General features: G+C 40.2%; 1 protein-coding gene across 1 annotated transcript in view; it reads right to left on the bottom strand.

Annotated features, from left to right (window-relative positions):
• LOC103069297 (gamma-aminobutyric acid receptor subunit gamma-3-like) overlaps positions 1–7,501 on the bottom strand; it is a 249,259-nt gene that overhangs the window by 16,475 nt on the left and 225,283 nt on the right. The gene's annotated exons all lie outside the window — the stretch shown is intronic.

Genomic DNA, 7,501 nt, shown 5'->3' with positions numbered 1-7,501 from the left:
GAAAGAGTCAAAATTCTGGTGCTCTTAAACTTTTTATCATATCCATGGTCTTGTGAGGCATTATACTGTAAAAGGCACAAAAAGATACGTATTATTTAGAAGTGATAGATATGCACATTTATTTCACAGCAGATCACTATCCAATGTTCAGCTGTATGTTGCATGCTTAAAATCAAGGCTAACAAATCTCAACCCTTAAGTAAATCCATTTTCATTTTGCTTTTTTAACAATAACAGATGTATACATATACTTTCAAATCTAAACTCCTGTAACAAATTTATATTTCTATTTTTTAATATGAATTGAGGCTTATGGATCTTTAATTTTTTGTGTGTGTGGTACACGGGCCTCTCACTGTTGTCACCTCTCCCGTTGTGTGGCTCAGGTTCTGGATGCACAGGCTAAGTGGCTCCTCCCAGACGGGGTCACGAAACCTTGTCGCCTTTATCGGCAGGTGGACTCTCAACCACTGTGCCAACAGGGAAGCCCTATGTTTATTATTTTTTTAATGTTGAGCCTTCTTTTTTTTATTTTTTGGCTGTGTCTGGTCGTTTCTGTGCAAGGGCTTTCTCTAGTTGTGGCAAGCGGGAGCCACTCTTCATCGTGGTGTTTGGGCCTCTCACTGTCGTGGCCTCTCGTTGCACATGCTCCAAACGTGCAGGCTCAGTAGTTGGGATATTCATGTCTTTTCTAGGTGACCTGTTGAAATTTTATCTCAACCTTCCTCCAACTTGACTTCCATCATTCCGCCTGCTGGATTCAACCTTCAGTTCCCCGAAAATCATGATGACCCAAAGTGAACTATTATTTCTGTCACACCAATACCTTCTTTTAATTTAGGTCCTCCTTTCATTTATTCAAGTAGAGAACCCAGAAACTATCTCTGACTCATTTTCTCTTCTTCAATTCCTGTATTATGTCCTCTTCCTACTTAACCCACATACTATCATAGCCCCCAGCTTCTCTCCTAACAACCTTCAACACTCCAGACCATTATATGTCCTGCCTCCAAAAGGATCTTTCTAGAACACAGCATCTTGCCACCCCTGTAAATTTTCAAAACTTTATTATGGTCTAGTTGGGACCCAGTGTAGGCCACCCAAAAATGTGTCTCAGCATATTGTTTATTTTGAATTAAAGTTACTTACAAAATGCCAACACAAGAGGGACACTCTGACCTTCCTCTCTGTATCTGAAAGCAGGAAGAAAATCTCTCATGTGAAAGGGGCACTCCCCGTATCTAGAGGTAGGACTTCCTTATCACAAAGACGCCTGTATAAACAAACCTTGTCACGTGTCAATTTTACCATTAGTCCAGCCACAAGAACTCAAGAAGGGTAGAGGAGGGAATTACTCTGTAACCGACAGTCTACACCATTCTGCATGAAATGCTCCTTGCACCAATATTCTTTGCACTCCTGGTCTCCCCAGGTCCTCAGATTTGCCAAGATCCTTCCTCAATTGCTGCTGCATCCCTTTGCTACTGCCTAGGATGCTTTTCTTTTTCTATCACTTGCATCCAGATAGTTACAACTCAACTTTGAAGCACAGCTTAGAAATCATATAGCCTGCCAGGAAGCGCTCCTTATCTGTTCCTAACAACTGCAATGAAGTTATTTCTATAATTACCGATAAAAAACAATGTTGTCTTAAGAACAATAAATTAGTTGGGTTATAGAATATATGTCTTGTTTCTCAATATTACTTGGTTAGCAATCAGCTGGTATTTGTTTAATGAAAAGATCACCATGAAAGTCCCATTTTTACTTAAAAGTATTAATAGGGAAACGATATTAAGCACGTGTAAAATTATACCTCTCATTAAATTAGAATATTTATTGAGGAATGTGGTATTCTCTTTTAGCAATATTCAGGATAGCTGATAGAGCATCAATTATTGAGATCATTTCCCAAGAAAAATTTAAAATTTTTAGCAAATTAGCATTCCTTGATAGGAATCCGAATGATTAACTTGAAGCAATAATAAAAAAAATAACCTACAAAAATATTTTTCTAAGCAATATGAATGTCAAGTTACATCATTTCCTTGGGAAATATTATTGAATTATGTGTGATATTTAAATGTTTATGTATTTACAGAAAACAGTAGACAGAAAAGCAAAACCTAATAAATCACCCTAACAGTTACGAATGCAACCCAAGTGGAATATACAAAGAGTTGAGTAATTTCTTCAACAACCATTCTCATTTCCTAAGATAACCAGTAGGACAACTCCAGAGTAGGCACATAATTCATTTTAGCAAATACATCATCTTTGCCCTAACCTGAGGTGAACAGGTACCCCAAATCTTTGGTTCAGAATACTCCTTTGCCTAACTCAGATGTCTGACTGATCGTCCCACTGTCAGGTGTGAAAGTAGGAAGGAACTGTCAAGGACACATTTTGAAGCCAGAATATTTTTGAATAACTTTCTTCTTTCTTTCATTCTTTTTTCTTTCTTTTTCTCTTTGTTCTTCCTCTTTCATTCTTTCTTCTTCTTTTTTTCTTTCTTATTTTTGGCTGTGTTCCGTCTTCATTGCTGCACGGATGCTTTTCTAGTTGCAGTGAGTGGTGGCTACTTTTCATTACATTGCACAGACTTCTCATTGCGCTGGCCTCTCTTGCGGAAAACTGGCTCTAGGTGTGCGGGTTGCAGTACTTGTGGCATGCAGGCTCTGTAATTGTGGATCAGGCTCTATAGCACAGGCTCAGTAGTTGTGGAACACATGCTTGGTTGCTCCACAGCATGTGGAATCTTCCTTGACCAGGGCTCAAACCCGTGTCTCCTGCATTGGCAGGAGGATTATTAACTTGCACCACCAGGGAAGTCCTGACTCTTTGTGAGGATCTGGGACACACCACAGGAAGTGGTTCCAGAGATCCCCAGCTTTCCTATTTTCCAGCTTCTACTTGGAGAAGTGGGGGCAGGAGGAATTGTGATTTCCAGCTTCACTGTCCCCTACAGGAAGACAAACAGTGTGCCACTTATCCCAAATTGGCTAGGGCAAAAGAAATAAGGAAAAACAGAGACAAAATAATAAGGATGAAACCTGCACCAGTGGGAAGGAGCTGTGAAAAAGAAAAGGTTTCCACACACTAGGAAGCCCCTTCACGGGCCGAGACTATGGGTAGAAGAAGGCGGAAAGTTCGTAACCAGGGAGGAGAATACAGCAACAGGGGTTCGGAGGGCAAAGCAGAGAGATTCCCACACAGAAGATCAGTGCCGACCAGCTCTCATCAGCCTGAGAGGCTTGTCTGCTCACCCGCCAGAATGGGTGGGGGCTGGGAGCTGAGTCTCAGGCTTCGGTCCAGTCCCAGGGAAAGGACTGGGGTTGGCTGCATGAGCACATCCTGAAGGGAGCTAATGCAACACTGCTGGCCAGGAGGGAGTCCGGGAAAAAGTCTGGAGCTGCCGAAGAAGCAAGAGATACTTTTTGCTTTTGTTTCCTGGTGTGCAAGGAGAGGGGTTTAAGAGTACCACTTAAAGGCGATCCAGGGATGGGCACAAGACGTGGCTATTAGCACACACTCCAAAGGCGGGAATGAGATGCTAAGGCTGGCGCTGCAGCCACCAAGAAGTTTGTGTGAAAGCACAAGTCACTCTCCACACCTCTCGTCCCAGGAGCCTGTGCAGCCCGCCAGAGTCCTGTAATACAGGGACCACTTCCGTTGAAGAACACACGGCGCACCTCAGGCTGTTGCAATGTCATGCTGGCCTCTGCCGTTGCAGGCTCGCCCCGCTTTCCCCACAGGGCTGAGTGAATCAGAGCTCCCAAATCAGCTGCTACTTAAACCCCGTCCTGTCTGAGCGAAGTACAGATGCCTGCCCTCAGGCGACCTCCATGCAGAGTGGATTAAATCTCCAAAACCAACTTGATGTACCGTGCACCTGTGGAATAACTGAATAGACAACGAATCATCCCAAATTGACAAGGTGGACTTTGCAAACAAATGTATATATATATTTTTTCCTTTTTTCTCTTTTGTGAGTACGTATGTGGAAGCTTCTGTGTGTCATTCAGTCAGTATAACTTTGCTTTTAACATCTTAGAGTTCTGTCTGGTTTTTCTTTTTGTTTTTGTATAATTTTTCGCACTAGTTATCATTGGTGGACCATATTATTGATGTGGTTGTTCATTCTTTTTTTATTACTTAAAATATTTTTAATAATTATTTTTTATTTTTCATTCTAATAATAACTTTATTTTATTATACTTTATTTTACTTTTTATTTTTTCTTTCCTTTTTTCCCCATTTTATTCTGAGCCATGTGGATGACAGGCTCTTGGTGCTGCAGCCAGACTTAATGGATGTGCCTCTGAAATGAGAGAGCCAAGTTCAGGACACTGGTCCACAGGAGACCGCCAAGCTCCACGTAATATAAAAAACAGCAACACCAACACCCAGCTACACTCAACGACCAGAAAGCTACAGTGCTGGACGCCCCATGCCAAACAACTAGCAAGACGGGAACACAACACCATTGACAAGCAGAGAGGCTGTCTAAAACCATAATAAGACCATAGACACCACAAAACAAACCACCAGGGCCGACCAGCCAGCCAGAAAAACAAGATCCCACCTCGTTTACCAGAACACAATCACTCTCACCTCCACCAGGAAGCCTACACAACACACTGAAGCTACCTTAGCTACTGGAGACAGACACCAAAAACAGCAGGAACTAGCAACCTGCAGACTGCGAAAAGGAGACCCCCCCCCCACCACCACCAAACGCAGTAAGTTAAGCAGAATGAGTAGAGAAACACACAGCAGGTGAAGAAGCAAGGCCAAAAGCCACAAGATGTAACAAATGAAGAGGAAAAGGGCAGTCTACCTGAAAAATAATTCGGAATAAATATAGTAAAGATGATAAAAATCTTGTAAATAAAATGGAGAAAATACACGAAACGTTTAACAAAGAAACAGAAGAACGGAAAAGCAAACTGTGATGAACAACACAATAAATGAAATTAAAAATTCTCTAGAAGGGATCAATAGCAAAATAACTGAAGCAGAAACACGGATCAGTCACTTTCAGGATAAAACAGTGTAAATACCACAGATCGTAATAAAGAAAAAAGAATGAAAATAATTGAGGACAGCCTCAGAGGCTTCTGGGACAACATTAAACGCACCAACATTCAAATTATAGGGGTCACAGAAGAAAAGGAAAATGAAAGTGAGAAAATATTTGAAGGGATTACAGTTGAAAACTTCCTTAATATGGGAAAGGAAATAAATTCCAGGAACACAGAAAGTCCCATACAGGATAAATCCAAGGAGAAACATGCCAAGACACATATTAATCAAATTATAAAAAAAATAAAGGAAAAACATTTAAAGCAGCAAGGGAGAAACAACAAAAAACATACGAGTAACCCCTTAAAATTAACAGCTGATAACTCAGCAGAAATTCTGCAAGAAGAGACTGGCAGGACATATTTAAGGTGATGACAGGGAAAATCTACAACCAAGATTACACATCAAGAATCTCACTCAGATTTACCAGCAATAAATGTTTACAGACAAACAAAAGCTAAGAGAATTCAGCACCACCAAAACAGCTTTACAACAATTGCTAAGAAACGTCTCTAGGCAGGAAACACAAGTGGAGGAAAAGAACTACTATAAAAAAACCCAAACAATTAAGAAAATGGTAAGAGGAACATACATAATGATAATTACCTTAAATGTAAATGGATTAAAGTTTCCAAACAAAAGGGCTTCCCTGGTGGCGCAGTGCTTGAGAGTCCGCCTGCCGATGCAGGAGACGCGGGTTCGTGCCCCGTTTTGGGAAGATCCCACATGCCGCGGAGCGGCTGGGCCCGTGAGCCGTGGCCGCTGAGCCTGCGCGTCCGGAGCCTGTGCTCCGCAAATGGGAGAGGCCACAACAGTGAGAGGCCCGCATAACGCAAGAGAAAAAAAAAAAAAAAAATTTTCCAAACAAAAGACACAGAAAGGCTGAATGGATAGTCAAAAAAGACCCATCATATGTATGCTATCAACGAAGGACCCACTTCACACCTAGGGATACTAAAGACTGAAAGAGAGGGGATAGAAAAAGGTTCCATGCAAATGGAAATCAAAAGGAAGCTGGAGAAGAAATTCTCATATCAGACAAAATAGACTTTAAAACAAAGACAAACAAGGATCAAGGGTTCGATCCAAGAAGATATAACAACTGTAAATATTTATGTAAGAGCACCTCAATACATAAGGGAAATACAGCCACAAAAGTGGAAATCAACAGTAACACATCATAATAGGGGACTTTAACACCCCACTTTCACCAAAAGACAGATCAGTCAAAATGAAAATAAGAAACACAAGTTTTATTAGCTATATTAAACAAGATGGACTTAATTGAAAATTTTAGGACATTCCATTAAAAAACAACAGAGTACACATTCTTCTCAAGTGCTCATGGATCATTCTCCAGGATAGATCGTATCTTGCGTCACAAATCAAGCCGTGGTATAGTTAAGAAAAATGAAATCGTATCAAGTATCTTTTCTGACCACAACGCTATGAGACTAGATATAAATTACAGGCAAAAATCTGTAAAAAATACACACTCATGGAGGCTAAATAATAACACTACATAATAACAAAGAAATCACTGAAGAAATCGAAGAGTAAATAAAAAAAAACTTAGAAACAAACCACAATGAAAACAAGACGACCCAAAACTTATGGGATGCAACAAAAGTTCTAAGAAAGAAGTTTATAGCAATACAATCCTACTTTAAGAAACAAGAAACATCTCAAACAAACTAACTTTGCACCTAAAGCAATTAGAGAAAAACAAAAAATCCCCACAGTTAGCAAAAGGAAAGATATCATAAGGACCAGATCAGAAATAAATGAAAACCAAATGATGGAAACGACAGCAAAGATGAATAAAACTAAAAGCTAGTTCTTTGAAAAGATAAACAAAATTGATAAACCATTAGCCATACTCATGAAGAAAAACAGAGAGGACGCAAATAAATACAATTAGAAATGAAAAAGAAGTAACAACTGACATTGCAGAAATACAAAGGATCATGAGCGATTACTACGAGCAACTATATGCCAATGAAAAGGACGACCTGGAAGAAATGGACAGATTCTTAGAAAGGCACAACATTCAGAGACTTAACAAGGCAGAACTAGAAAATATGAGTAGACCAATCACAAGCACTGAAATTGAAACTGATTAAAAACCTTCCAACAAATCTCAGGGCCAGTTGGCTTTACAGGTGAATTCCATCAAACATTTGGAGAAGTGCTAACACTTATCCTTTTCCAACTCGTCCAAAATATAGCAGAGAGAGGAACACACCTAAACTCATTCTACGAGGCCACCATCACCCTGATACAAAAACCAGACAAAGATGTCACAAAGAAACCTACAGGCCACTATCACTGATGAACGTAGTTGCAAAAATCCTCAACAAAATACTAGCAAACAGAATCCAACAGCACATTGTAAAGATCAGACACCATTATCAAG

The sequence above is a fragment of the Lipotes vexillifer genome, unplaced genomic scaffold (assembly GCF_000442215.2).
Source record: "Lipotes vexillifer unplaced genomic scaffold, Lipotes_vexillifer_v1.1 scaffold1900, whole genome shotgun sequence".
Classification (NCBI taxonomy): domain Eukaryota; kingdom Metazoa; phylum Chordata; class Mammalia; order Artiodactyla; family Lipotidae; genus Lipotes; species Lipotes vexillifer.
The sequence above is the reverse complement of the archived record's forward strand: the minus strand, read 5'-3'. Positions and strand labels throughout refer to the sequence as shown.